General features: G+C 37.8%; 1 protein-coding gene across 1 annotated transcript in view; it reads right to left on the bottom strand.

The window, feature by feature from the left end:
• Positions 1-15,436, bottom strand: part of LOC139117232 (carnitine O-palmitoyltransferase 1, liver isoform-like) — a 58,698-nt gene extending 43,262 nt beyond the window's left edge. The window contains exon 1 of the mRNA XM_070680180.1: positions 15,308-15,436. The gene's annotated coding sequence lies outside the window, so the exon portion shown is untranslated. The remainder of the gene's footprint in view (positions 1-15,307) is intronic.

The following is a 15,436-nucleotide window of genomic DNA, read 5'->3' as shown; positions in this document are numbered from 1 at the left end:
TGTAATTACATGGAACTAACAGCCACTCGGATGATTTTTCATTTGGGCAAATATATTCTCACAGAACATACCAGGCCAGCAAGAGTGCAGAATGACGCATAAATGTTACCCTGTGATCAAGCAGACAAACTCAATACTTGTGAAATTCTCACTGCTTGGGCGGATGCTTAATTGGCCTTGAGTACAGCTATTGGCTCAGTACAAAAAACTAATCACCTTTTAAAGAGGGGATATGCACGCAGTCCAAAGACTTTGTGTATTTTGTTTCATGAGTTCTTAATGACATTCTCCATGGTAAAGTTGTAATGGCTGGTCATTTGTAAATGTCATATCTCTACTCAACTTTCAAACTTTGCTCACAAGGACACTGGATGACAAGCAAAGAAAAACTCGGTGATAAAATTTCCAGAATGCATATATATTTACACTTTTAATTCTCCCAAGAAGGATATGACAGCAAAGTTAGAGGATTCAAGACTTCTCGAATTTCCATAGACAAAGTATAAACTGTCCATTGAAAGTAAGATATCATGATCTACGGTAGATGATGCACTTTTTTTCTCTTGAAGGGATTCTATACCACCAAAAGACACCATGACAGCATATTACAGTGGTTTGCGTGGAACCGTTGGCAATACCGGACCTGGACATACTGTCTGAATTGAGAAGTTGTCACCATTGTCAGGTGTAAGTAACTACATTGTATCGTCTAGGCGGTAATATCAGTCAATAACAAAGAAATCAACTCTGCAAAAGTTGAAACGTTGTCTGGAAGGAGGTCAGGCATAGTCAAAACAACACCTTGTGGAGGGACCATGTCAGAACGTCTCATTTGCAAGCGTTGTTTGTGGGATCTGGTGATGTTGTTTTGGGTACATCTGCCCTCCTTCCACACATTGTTTCAATTTTCACAGAGTTGACTTCTTTGTGATTGACTGATAATACCACTGGACCATAGTTACATGTACACCTGACAGTGTTGGCAACTCCTCAATTACAACAATATGTCTAGTTCCCGTATAGTCAGTGCTTCAACGCAAACCACTCTATAAACTGTTGTACACTGACTGCTGGAAATGACCAATGTCAAAATGTGTTAACTTTGAAGAATTTCTCTAAGGGCAAAAAAAGAGTGTAGGTACAGCACACAGTGACAAACTTGGTTGAACAGGTTTTAACCTGCACATCTACGGTATACACACCATATCTCTCTCTCTCTCTCTCTCTCTCTCTCTCTCTCTCTCTCTCTCTCTCTCTCTCTCAACATACATCACATTGACACTTGTTAAATGGTCTGATAATCAGAGGTTATGTCAGCCTTAACCCTTACTGCTCATATGTACATTGTACATGTACTGGGTCCGTTTTACATGAATAAGAGTTCATGCTGAGGTCAAAAAAAGGTTGCTCACCTTTGTACATGTACCTGTTCTGCTAATCAAACATACAATTTAGCACCAATGAATTGGCCCTACATAATGAGGTATCAGTAGGGTATTTTAAGGACAGGATATTGTGATTTATCTTGATAAATACATGTAGGCAATAAAGTTCAAACTATTAAAAAATGCTGAGGCTGTGGGCGAATATATTAGTCGCGTCCGCGGCTTACTGACTACGCATGTGCAGCTTTGTAATATACTATGTAAGCAACCGGAAGTGTACCCGACTAGATTCACGGACACAGCCCTGTTTTTTTGAGTGCTTATATAGTCATAAATAAACAAATACCAAATGTGCAAAGTATTATTTTATAACATGCCATTAATAAAATGTATAACTTTTATCAGCCAGTAAGTATTATAATCCACCTTGTCAATGATACAAAATATAATTAATATCACACCTAAAAAATAGTAAAAAAGAGAAACATACGGCCAAAGTCCTTGAAGCTACAATAGACATGGATACAAAATTAAGTATTTCCTGACTGTATGAAATCACCTTACTAAAGTCATCCTAGGGACCTGTATACAAAATATTAAAGCTGTTTGACCAGCGGTTTTGAAAAACCAAGCGACCTAAAAGTCCACAGAGCTCTGCTGTGTTATGTAGAGCATAACTTTCTGTGACACATGTATTGATGAAGAAGGTGGATATACTTGATAGCTCATTTCAGGAGAACCTGACCAAAAATGGCAAAATTAGCTGCAAAAATTTCAAAATATTACATTAAGATAAACTCTAGGAACCTGTATACCAAATATCAAAGCTATCAGATGAGTAACTTTTGAGAAACAAAGATTTTGACCAAAAATGGCAAAAATTGACCAAAAAATACAAAAATTGAAGATTTCACCATAATTTCAATATATCAGATTTAGTTCATCTATACATGTAAGAAACTGTATCGGTATACCAAATATCAAAGCTATCAGACAAGTACTTTATGAGAAATAATTTTTTTTGACAATAAATGGTATACATAAATAAATGGTATAAATAGTATTCAGTATACATGAAACCATGGCGAAAATGAATTAATGGTCATGACCATTAATTCATTTTCGCGATGGTTTCATTTAATCTGTCTTAAACCAGGGTCGAATATATGCATGGTCACCCATTCATTCAGTATCTTTCAACATATCAAACAATATAAGTAGTATCTTGTATCAAACAAAATTCATGAAAAATGGCCGACTTTGTCCCTTCAAACAGAAAATCTATACCTGCAGTGTCTGATATCATGTACATGTTTGAACTGTTTTCATCAGAGGGTAAACTGGGCATAGAGGTTGTACAAATGTATATACATGTAGCAAGTAACAATTAATTCTATTTTATCCTTTACTTTTACTAATCATGAATCCATAAAAATAAAATTTCTAATCTTAACCCCTGTCACAACACCAAGGGCTGAGCCCTATATGATATTTTATGTTAGGGTCAAACTTAACAATATATACAGTATATGAAGAATCTGAGTGAGAGGAGTTTTATTAGGCTTACAATCCAAATTTTATATTTGCTGTTGTACCTTACCCATCCCCATTGTCAGTTTACCATTTTCATGTTCTGTACCAACTTTCATTGTTGAACTTCTTTTCCGCTACCAATACAATGGAACGTCACATGAAGGCTTTGGCCATTCATGAAAAAACTTTGGTCGATTGTTCACCTGTCTGACCTAGGTCCCCCCATCTTGCACTCAAAACTTGCCTCTTTAAAAAATACCTGACATCAAAAGCCAAATCCTAGCCTTTGATATAGAAATCCTGATCCAAACTTCAAGTTAAAACAAAACGAAATTGATGCAACCCCTAAACTCAATCATTACCTAAATCAATATTTTACAAATTTTACTTACAATCAACACAATTTGAAAATTACACTAACTGTACGGTACTGTCATATTATCAATGGTTACAGTGAGTTTTCTTACATTTTTTGTGTGCAAATTGGGGAAAATAGAATACACACCCCCCTTTTTTAAATCAATCATGACCTAAAACAATATTGATCAATTTGATGTACACGGCAAGTGACATTACACAGCCTCATAATAATTTGTGCTTATATTAAAGGTAGAATGCCCATCTGAGACAGATCAGATATTCAGACTCTGAAACTTTCACAATTCTTTTCTGATAATACCACCAGCTGTTGGTGGAACAAAACTTTTCACAGTCTTAGTTTTTTGAAAATTGAAAATTTTATTTTTCTCTGTAGAGTTAACACAGGGATGGCGGCCATTTTGAATTTCAAATCTCGGTAAATTTTTGGCTATTTGTTTCTCCAGTACAACAATTTGCACGGTGACCCCCGATTTTTATTCTAGATTTTAATATTCCTTGAGTTTGAAATCTGTACCTTTATCTTACCAGCACGTATTTCCGGTACATCTGGTATAAGATAATTTCATTTTTTTGGTATTTAGTCTGTAATACAGCACAGCTGATGGAAAGCTTGGTCAACCTGTCCTCATTATATTTTTTATGTAAAGTTTAACTAACTTGACAAAAACTATGTCAAAAGATGGGCCACTTAGTCACTTTAATTTGACAAGAAACCCTTGCCTAGGTTGATCTTCTGATTTGTAACCTCACGTGTACACACTTCAGAAAACCTAAACACAACAATTAAGTCAAAACTGATATCTAAACGTCCTTGTTTTGCAAAAGGTGAAGTGGTTATTTTTGTTCCCCACCTCTTTGGCTGTAGACCAACTGGGCTAAAAACCAACCCTATCCCTGTCGTTCACTGCTTGGCTCAAGTCCATCTAAACCTAACCTAATTCTGGGTTCATACTTGGCTGACTTCGGGTATGCCAAAAATTAATAGTTTCATCCACAGTTTCTTACAAAAATGATGATATGAAACTTGAAAGGGTTTTCTCTTTTTTGGATAAAAAGATCCATATAACAAGAAAATAACAGCTGCAGCAATGTTTACAGGCAAGTGTAATTCTGACTTGCAGCACAATTACAATAATATGTGCAATATCAGAATTGCACTTTACAGTACATACATTGCACTTGAAGTAACAACACACATATGTATATATATATATATATATATATATATATATATATATATATATATATATATATATATATATATATATATATATATATATATCAGTGTTCTCCACAAATGAAAATTAAAGGCGGGCGGCTAATTAGCATATGTATTTGCATAATATTTGCATACAATTTACATATCACCAGGGCTATTCACAAGGCACTCCAGTGATGAGATATACTTCTGACATTCTCAATATTTTTCTCCATTCAGCAGTGATTAATGGCAAGCTATACAATTTATTTTTACATTTAAATCCTGTCTATTTACTTTAAATAATAATAAAACATCAAAAGTGAAAAAAAAACACATTGAACTAATACAAACAATACACAATTTAGTAAATATATTGCACAATACCAACATGAAAATTCAAAAGTAGGCCTACATGAGAAGTAATCAGTGTTCGAAATAATCGGTGGCAAATGGTGGCACGTTTTCATGTGACCCTCTGTTACTATATGTTTGTCTGTAGCCGGATTGGTAAAGCCATGAACGTCTTTTACGTCCATGACAAGTGTTACAATGCGGAGTCAGCGGAGCATGCCTGCAGAGAAACATACGTTGACTTTAAAACTCAATTCATAATAAAGGGAGGCCCGAAAAAAATGATACCAAGTATTTCCAAGAGAAAGATTTGAAATTTCATCGACTCTTAGTTCGGCAAACGTACAAAACTTAGACAACTGCGCGGCGAAGGCTGCTATGCATGTTTGTGTCACGGTCCCTCCACTTGTGGAGGGACCGTGTTTGTGTGGAGCACGCTGGCGCACTAGATCTCGATCACACGCGACCTTTGAACTATACAGTAGGCCTACAGAACCGTATGTACGGTACATAGCTGCTGTATTCGGATGATCACACGAATGATGATTTTAGCTCATACATTTTCGTTTTACTTCATTTCATTGTGCCTTTGATATTTTTAAACGGTCACGGATTTTGAAACTTGATCAAACGCAACTGCTTCTCAAAGTCAATCGAATGAATCCATGCAAGTTACGAATGCGTGACAGGAAATGACACACATGGCTTCAACGTCATGTGGACGTACACGGATCTCAAAATGGCTAACTTGGCTCGGATACGCAACGACCTGAGCACGCGAAGTACCATACTTTTTTGCATCTGATATTTGTCTCAACCAATCGTACGATTTTAGCCAGATCTGATCGAAATCACTTTTCCTGACCTTCGGATCCTTACAAGTACGAGACATTGGCGGCAATGGCAGTTGACAATAGCATAGATGCTTTGACTGAGTGTCCGCTGGCAAAAATGCAACACCGAGCCTTCGAGTGTACCGTGTCCGTTGTATGAAATGGACGGTGTCTGTACGGTACGGTCGGCAGCTTAACACATTTCAAGCTTTTGGAATTGAAGTCTTAGCCAGTGTTCATCGGCACTACGGCCGTTTCACACTTGAAAAGCTTGCTGAAATAAGAGCGTGACAAAATCGCCGCTGAGAAACATAGGTCTTCAACCACATTTACTAAAGAGTATCGGCGCCGGCGGATATGAAACAGGTTCGGGCAAAAAAAAATAAAGGATCGGGGCCGTCGGGGCCTGGGGAGAACATTGAGGATTGCATGCAGTCGCAAAACAAACCGACAGATGTGTGAACGGTCCCTCTTTGTTACACGACGTTGTCAGTTGCTGTCATTTTTATTCAATGGGCTTTCAGATATTGTTCGGACAACTGACTGTGAAAACAGTTTAGGCGACAGAAAACAAAGGTGGGCGGGCGAGATTAAAGGCGGGCGGGCGAGATTAGAGGTGGGCGGCGACAAAAAGAAGCCGGGCGCACCGCCCGTCAAAAACCCCCTTGTGGAGAACCTGATATATATATATATATATATATATATATATATATATATATATATATATATATATATATATATATATATATCTATCTATATATATATATATATATATATATATATATATATATATATATATATATATATATATATATATATATATATATATATATATATATATATATATATATATATATATATATATATATATATATGAAGTCACTTCAAATGCAATAAATGTACTGTATGATCACCAGTATGATAAGATTGATCTTGGTGCATATAATTATATATACATGTACTGGAAGGCTGGCTGTCGATGTCGGGTACATGTGGATCCATATACATCACAGAAAATCAGTTCTCTTTACACATGCAGTCACAATGGCGCTGAAGTGAAGGAAAGCTTTGAGGCCAACTCATTAGATTCTAACATTTTAATCTGATAATTGATTTGATGAAAAACTGACATCCAAAGATACAAACCCTCTACGAAATATAGTTCTTGTTTACATGTACCTATCAATTACTAACCTCACGTGGACACACTTTAGTTCATCTGACAAAATAATTATCTCATTACCAGTTCTTGTTTATATCCCAGGGATTACTCACCTCACGTTGACACACTTCAGTTCATCTAACAAGATAATTAAGTCATTACTGTATCACTTAGCACCGGTAATTCTCAACAATTATAAATATGGATTTTTAGTCCCAATCGCTCTGGCAACAGTCTGATTGGCAGAAATAAACCCCAAATGTTTCTGCAGCTACTGGTAGCTTAGACTGAAAGATCTGTTGTTTGAGGCCCCCCACCCCCACCCCGAGCACCCTTGAACAATGGATATTTTAGTCTGCTGATAGCTTGGCTGAAATCCATCTGTACCTGATGAGATGGGACAGGTATTCGCAATACTTTAAGTTATACTGTCACCTGTTCCAACTTTGCCACAGTTACCATGGAAAGAGAAAATCTTACCAATCACAGATTTTAAGCAGGTGGCCGCTTTTTAAAAACAGCGCCCTCACATGGGCATTTTGAATACCAAGGAACGCCCCTTTGACCATATATGGGCATATTTAGATTGCAGGTGACTGTATACCTCTAACTGGTCGACAGGTACATGTGCCATTTGTGTGGACTCACTTTGAAGCTATTATTAGAAAATATTTAGTTTGATCCATCTTGTTTCAATGTACCATTTCTCTACCTTAGCGCCCAGGGTCCTGAGCGAGTAACTTTATTTAGACAGGTCGGTAAGTGTTTACCCAAATCAAACTCTCACATATGGAAAGTGACTGCAGCTAGCTGGCTATTACATGTATAATGCAAAGAGTGACACCTTGTGATTGCTGTGTACTCCGTATAGCAAATCACAGGGCCATACAAAGTGTGAGCCGAGCTTGTGAACTGCTTACAAAATTTTACAGGAAGCCAAAACAAGTGGCTTTGCAGTGTAACAACAAAAATGTAGGCTGAACCCGACTCACATTCACATTTAGAACATTTTTATTTGCCGTTGCACACAAAGAAGAAGATGTGAAAATCAGGGTGAGCGGTTACCTGAATACTACCCTTACCTTCATTTGAAACTTTCATTGAAAGTTGGAGGTGGGCCCTTCCCAAGTCATGGGTGCTAATACGGAGCAATACACGGCAAACAGAAATGCTAATCAATAAAAGTTTAAGTGTAGCCTTTTAATTAAACTAGATTGATCAAAAGTCTATTTCTTTAACCTTTATCCTGATTCATATGTCACCATCAGTTCAAATTGGCTTAAACCAGCAAGGCATACAGTAACATGTCACAGATGCTGTACTGTCATAAAGAATTGAAAGTTAGAAGACCCCTGACAACACAAATACTGCCATTTTTGGCTTTTATGACTTCTCCTGACATTTAGTGAGACATTTCACCCAGAAGTAGACATGTTTCATGTACATTACACCCTGTACATGTATCTTCCCAGAAAAAACCAGCCTTTCAGATGTGCAAATGTATTGCCTAGGCTGCAAGTTAGGCAGACTTCTCCAAAACCATTCAGTTCTCATGATACACATGTATGCAGGGTTTCCTTTCCCCCTGCATTGTTCTGACAGTGATTCACTGTTTATTTCACCATTCTGTGTCCAAACTTGACATTGGATATGCTAGTGTGCTACCAACCCATTGTAGCATCTGCTCATCTGGTGAGAAGGGTGAAATTTAAGACACACATGGCTCCCAGTGAAATTAATGGTCTTATTTACTCACTTTGTTAATTTTACATGAAAGCCGTCTTAACCGTACCATGAAAAATCATGCTGATAAAATAATAATTGGTACGATTAAAACACAACTTGACAGTGATAGTGTCTCATAATAACTGGGGAATGAAGCTACTAGGAACAAAAGAATATTGAAACCAATAATGTTAATCTATAAATTACTTAGGAATGTTGTACAGATTGTCTATCGGTGATTTTTGAAAAAATATTGCACACTTTTGTTTTTTATTGATGGCCATCCATTCCCACCCCAACCTACTTACAGTGTAAGACCTCATTGAGGTAAAAGGGCATTGACCTTTGGCACTGTTAAAACCATGTTTATTATTGGCTGTAAATTTGTCTTATCTATAATTTAACCCTGCATGTAATTTTTACCATGGAAATAACATGGACACTTTATCACTGTTAAGATTTCATTTTGAAATGTTTTTTGTCCAAAAATCTATCAGCAGCTTTCACTTTCAACAACCATTTGGTTTCAGAAATTCAACAAACGTTGCGGGGAGGAAAGTTCAAATTGTTGGTCATCAAATTTTTGTCTCGCTTCCAACTTTTGTTTTTGGGAGGCCAGGGGAGAGGTATGCCAACAAATGTAATGTGTTTAATTTGCCTGTTTCTAATAATTAGCCTTAGTTCCTTCGTCAGATATCGATTCTGCTAATATATGTAGGTGTTTTCATCGCTCAGTGTACAATCATGCGCACGAACTATACGTTTCCAAACAGCCGAGGAATGTGTGGTATTGACGGAATCCTTGTAGCATGTATCAAACTAGTACAAGGTAAGTAGGTTATACAGAACAGTAAAATCAATAAACAAGTCCTATTTATGGTCTCGACTTTTGTCATGGTTGGATGATCAGTTCATGGAGAGAGCGGTTTTTCCATGTGTGGAATTTTACCGTAGCTTGCACCTCGAAATTGATAAGATATTTGCTAAAACTTTCCTCAAGCAAACTTTTTAACTATTTCCTTTTCAAATCAAGAATAAAAACCAAAGGTCATTTGGCAAAATTTGGTACCAGAGAAATAAATTCCTCGATATCTACCGACTCTTCAAATTGAAAATGTTCACCGTTGTTGTGTTAATTCTATGGGGAAAAATAGAATTTTTGATATTCACAAACATAAGCCAATGAAAACTTTGTTTTAATACTCCATGAGTTTCAAAATGAGCCCAAAATGTGGCAGACCAAACAAGTATAATTGTAAAAGTTTGAGAGTCAGAATATAAGTCCCCGAGGCGCATTCTACCTTAAATGAAGCTTGCATAACGATAATATATACATGTACCTTTTGAGAGAAGCAATGTTTAGCAGTCAGTGTACTTTTATGTTATCAAGCGCATCATACAACAGTACACGGTAGATTCGCCCGAAATGTCACTTGTACTGATATTAACACTAAAGATTTTCAAAAAAGTCCAACGAAAGCACTCGGTCAGAGGGTAATTATGGTGCATATATAAGCAACCTGTACAGTATAAGAGACTGGCACGTGTGGACTTTGACCGTCTGTGATAAGCAGCCTCAATGAAGCAGGCTTATCAACGTCATTAGCACCGTAGTCGTTTGTTGTGATTGGTGTGTCACATGTGTACTTTGTACCCAAACAAATCCATGTGACCAAATCTACAACTTCTTATCACTTATAGGATGTCCGACTGTTACAGTAAGTGTAGGACTAAACTTGTGAACCATACATGTACATGTGGGTGGGCCAGTGCATAGAAACTAGACCATAATTTCCTCAAGATAAAATCAATCTAAGACAAATAAAAACTTAAAATTAAAACACAGGTTTAAAGTTCTCATTCTCAAGCTCCCATATTTTGCTGTTGTTTTGACGAAATTCATTATACGCAGCAAGAAATCACTGTTGTGACAAACCAGAAGCAACTTTTTTGACCAAACAAGTATAATGGTAAAAGTTTGAGCAAGACTGCTGTGCTGAATAGTGCATGAATTTCACAAACCAACATACATCACATGTACATGTACTGTAATACTCAGAGGGTCTGGCTATTTCAGAAAAGCTATGGAAGCCAAGGCCTCATTGGGCCCAGCATTCTTGGTGTGCCACACATCCAACTGAAGTGAAAATTTTGGTCTGTACTACCAATTAACTTTTGTTACTGCGTGATTCAACAGAGACTGTATTCTCTAGTTACACAGCTGGTGTACCACACAGCTCAGAACATTAGAGACATGTACTGTATCACATGAGGGTAACAAAAGATTATGTTGGAATTTATTGCCCACTGTCTCTACCTGACAGCCGGCCAGTTCAAGGACTGTACAGTGAACGGAATTCAAGCAACGTCATTTCTGAACACATACATGTATCTGCATGCAAAGTGTGACGCATGCAATAAACACTTGTTTACACTGACAAACCTTTGCAAATGTTTGTATTTTTTGTTGTGGGATTTGCGCTGTCTGCTCTTGACCAGAAAACATACTTTGGCACAAACGAGATGGAAACAGTTACAAATTTGTTGGCACGAGTGTGCAGTATTCTTTAATAAACACACGAAAACTGGTGATCACAAAATAAAGTGCGAAAGTGAAGTTCACTAATTGAATGGAGGTCACACACCCCCCCCCCCCCCCTAAACGAATAAATTTCGCTTTTTGAACTTCTGCGACAATCTGAGACGGTCCCTTACAGAATTTCCTTGTATAATCAGTATACATAGACAATACAAGTACCAGCAGAACGTCCATGGAGCATTACAGAGAATTCTTAACATGGACATCCCATAGGAAATTATGAATCTATTCTTGTACACGCTAAATGTAGTATGAATGTCAATTAAGAGATCTATGTCTGCTCCTTGCAAAAAAGCTGACAAATCTATAATCAGAAATTTTTCATTACACTGACAAGGAAATTATGAATTCATACATTCACACCAGTTGGGAACAGCAAAACTGTAAGTAATTTAACCCTTTGAGCACCAAAGTCTAGTTTTGTCCCCTTTATAAAATAAACCCACACAAATTTTTCCCAGATTTTTGCCAAAATTTTGCGAAAAATTGTAGCCAATGAAATGCGATGTCCATTTGGTCTAAAATTATCAAAAAATCACAGAAAAATTCATAAAAATTGGTAAAATGTTGCATTTAAATTTTGGTGGGATAAAATTAGTGCTCGAAGGGTCAACAAAGATGTCCCTATCTACATGATAGGGCTGAAGTTGATACACAACAAATATGGCGGCTGTACATGTACAAGGCTAAACTGGATAAAGAAGTTATTTGCAGCAGACCTGCACAGTACATTGATCTTTTCATTCACATAAAAATACAAATTAGGCTGACGCACACCAGAATCAGCACAGGATATGCCAGCTACGTTGATGAATGCCTTCATTATGTAATCTTGTATGACTGAAATATTATAATTATCAGTTACATAAGTTTTTGTGCTTTTTTTTTTCAATCTTGAGAGAGCGGTTAAATTACAAGTTAAACCAGTGTTACTCTACATACGTAAGAGAGGTCAAATATTGGGCCGACTTGCAGCGATTTAGAAGCTGTTATCCAATTGGTTGGCAGAATCTTATCGTTACAATTAAATAATACAAATAAACTCCCTAAGTTGCTGTGAATAGTGACAATCGACCAATCAGATATAACCTTGCAAACACGCTGCGAGTCAGCCACAAATATTATATATTATACCCCAAACATGGGACTAGTTAATGTGTTCAAGGGTCGGTGATCATTTGCCCAACAAAATGAGGGCAAATGTTTCCTGCCTTGTGGGTACATAGTGCCTTGTTTGGGCTAAAATGTTTTTATTACATGCCTCTCTTACTTAATTTTCACTCTAAATTTTTGGGTTCGTATACAACGACAATCGTGTGCTTTTTTTCCATGTTAGACGAAAATCTGTGCAAAATACACAACAATTTCCATTATCGAACAATGCACTGATACATGTATTTAAATCACTATTATGTGTGTTTATTGAATTTTTACACATACATGTAATTTTGTAAAACAAGTATTAACTACGTAAACCATGTAATTCTATTATTTTTAAATTTCAAAGTTGTCATGTTGAAAGTAGTTCAGCTTTGCTTTCAGTCAAGTGATAACTATACGGCCTGCGATGTCATCAACAAGAGACCATTGAATACTATAGAAGTGACATTCAATATATTGAGGCATGTAATAGTAACCATTGAGCTTCAAATGAGTGAGGCATATTGTGAACTACATGTAGCTGAGATTTTCCATGAAGCTCTCTAAAACCTTAATCATTAAATGGCACAGCAGTGGATTAATAGATAACATAATCCATATTATCAATGTAAACATTAACATATAACATATGTGAATTTTCAAGCCAGTGTCTCTACAGATGAGGAGACACTTAAAACTGTCTTTTCATGTTAGTGTATATTTGTGTGGCGAATTCATACAATAATTTCCTACTGTAGGAATATATTTTCATTACATTTTGTTGGTCAATCCATGACCATACGTCCTCTGTCTTTACAAATTTGATGATATGCACTATTCAAATCAATCAAAGCTAATTACTGTAAGAAACTTGAACATGTTTGTTTGAAAGTGAACGAACTTGATGGTTGCCAGGGTGCTCAATCACACTGGTGGAGTCATGTCCCTGTACCAGGATGTAGGTCAATGTCATTTGGAGGTCACACACACAGACAGCCAATTACACACTGTAGGCGTAAATGAGCATGTGTGGTAGCTGGCTAGCTTTCCAAATATTGCCAAAACCGCTACGATTTTGGAAATTTCAAATCAGCACTCCTAGAATTGTAGGTTTGTTTGCGTTACAGAAAACTGGCAAGTACCGGTAAAAAGCTTTGATTTATCAGAGGTAAACTGGCAGGTGACACATGGTCCTCAACAACGCAGCAATGCAACTAGCCATGCTAGCCATGCGTGACACACGGTACATGTAAATATTGGTGCACATGTACTCTTTGCTAGACCTTCTACAGTTGTCCTGACCAAAACATTTCCTCAAGAATGAAGTTTCTTCGAAACATTGCACTAGATTATTTCTTCGGTAGCTATAGAGATAGAAATAACCATTTCATAGAACTGTTATGTATAAAGGATTTCCTACGTACAGTACTAGATAGATGTAGTGTTGTTCTGTGGTAGAGTCAGAGAACACAGGAGCAAACTCAACATTTGGGCTTTTACATGTACATGTAGCTCCATGTTCTCACCAAAGACAGTAGGGTGTCTTCTCCATATACCCCCCCCCCACACCCCACGCCCCTCTACTGTCTATGTTCTAAAGTACCATGATGCAAACAAAAGACGTTTTTTCTAAAAAAGAGCAACTTTCATTTTGCCTCTATGGGGTTAACCATCACGCCCAGATTTGCTGCAATTCATACTTGTAACTCCCTGTGTAATGACTGATGAGTGATGTGTTGTGTTGGGAGTGCAACGGCCACGGATCGTAGCACCCGAGTTAAGACTGTTTTTTGCGTAGCTTGGGTCAACACGTTCCGTCCACGAAAAGTGAAGTTACTCAATATGGAAGTAGTGCAAAGACTACCTCCATGGTCCGAATAATTAACTGGTCATTTTTCAGTTGAAACCTGCGCTGGGGGGGGGGGGGGGAGAGGGGTTATGCAACCTTGTTCCTCAGAACACAGATAACACGTGTACACCGGTAATCTGCACGATTACAAGGTACAGCGTGTTATAATAATGACGGACGGCTCCACACCCGGAACAAATTTGTTGCAGATATCCAAGCCAAGTTAGCGTCAGAAATCCGCATCCTCGATCCAAACCCGGATGTGTGTAGCAAAGGAAGACACACCGCCGGATGACAAATAAAGTACAACACCTTATCAATATCAGTGACAAGGTGTGGATTCAGAACGTGGCGATGTATGTAAACATTGCACCGTGGTACTTACTATTAACGCACTTCTCTTTTAACTAGACTGATCCTAGTCGCATGGCTTTTCTAGAGCGTACGCAGCAGTTACAGTGTGGGTTTCGCGTGACAATCTGCTGAAGTTTACCCCTTCGATTTACTCTGTTGACTGTTGTGTTATTATTGATTTGCCTACTTGGGGAAGTTGGGCAAGTGTACTTGTTAACAGGATAGTAATAGCATTGCAGTGAAAACTGGCGAGAAACCTCACACGGCCAGGAGAAGAAAATCTGAAATGATGAAGGGAAAATAAAAGAATTCCGGCTATCCGAAACTAATATGTTACCTAAAGTCACGTGCATGTTATGTTTCCTTGACTTCGTCAACTGCACGCGGTCGGTCGGCCCGGCCGGCCGCGGCACGCCTAGATCTGGTCAAGGATAGCAAAATATTGTAAAGATCAGAATTTCTGGCTAGTTGTAACGCGTTGAGGACACTTATTGTGTTCGCTCACATCTGTCGCAGACGTAGAATGTTACAAGACACGTCGTTTGATGTTATGAGAAGGAGATAAAGGAGGTCACTACTTGGTGAACGTGAACGGTGAAAGGTTGTTGGCAAACGTTCAAATCTCATGGCGTAGGTCATTGGCAACAAGACCGACAACACTCATATCGTAACTTATTTCCCTACAATTTTTCGCATACGAATGGTATAAGCTTAAGAGAACGCTCTAGTGAAAGTAAACACTTAGAGCCCAGTTGTTGATAGAACAACCAACTGGACAAACGATATACACGTACCTGTAACGATTAGTGGCTGGATGTTGTCTCCAACTCCAACCGGCACGGCGAACTGAGGGAAGCGGAGCTGAGCTGGCGACACCTGACCTGGCACATGCGCATACCCGTGGGGCAAAGGTTAACAGTGAC

Source organism: Ptychodera flava, chromosome 2 (assembly GCF_041260155.1).
Source record: "Ptychodera flava strain L36383 chromosome 2, AS_Pfla_20210202, whole genome shotgun sequence".
Taxonomy (NCBI): Eukaryota; Metazoa; Hemichordata; class Enteropneusta; family Ptychoderidae; genus Ptychodera; species Ptychodera flava.
The sequence above is the reverse complement of the archived record's forward strand: the minus strand, read 5'-3'. Positions and strand labels throughout refer to the sequence as shown.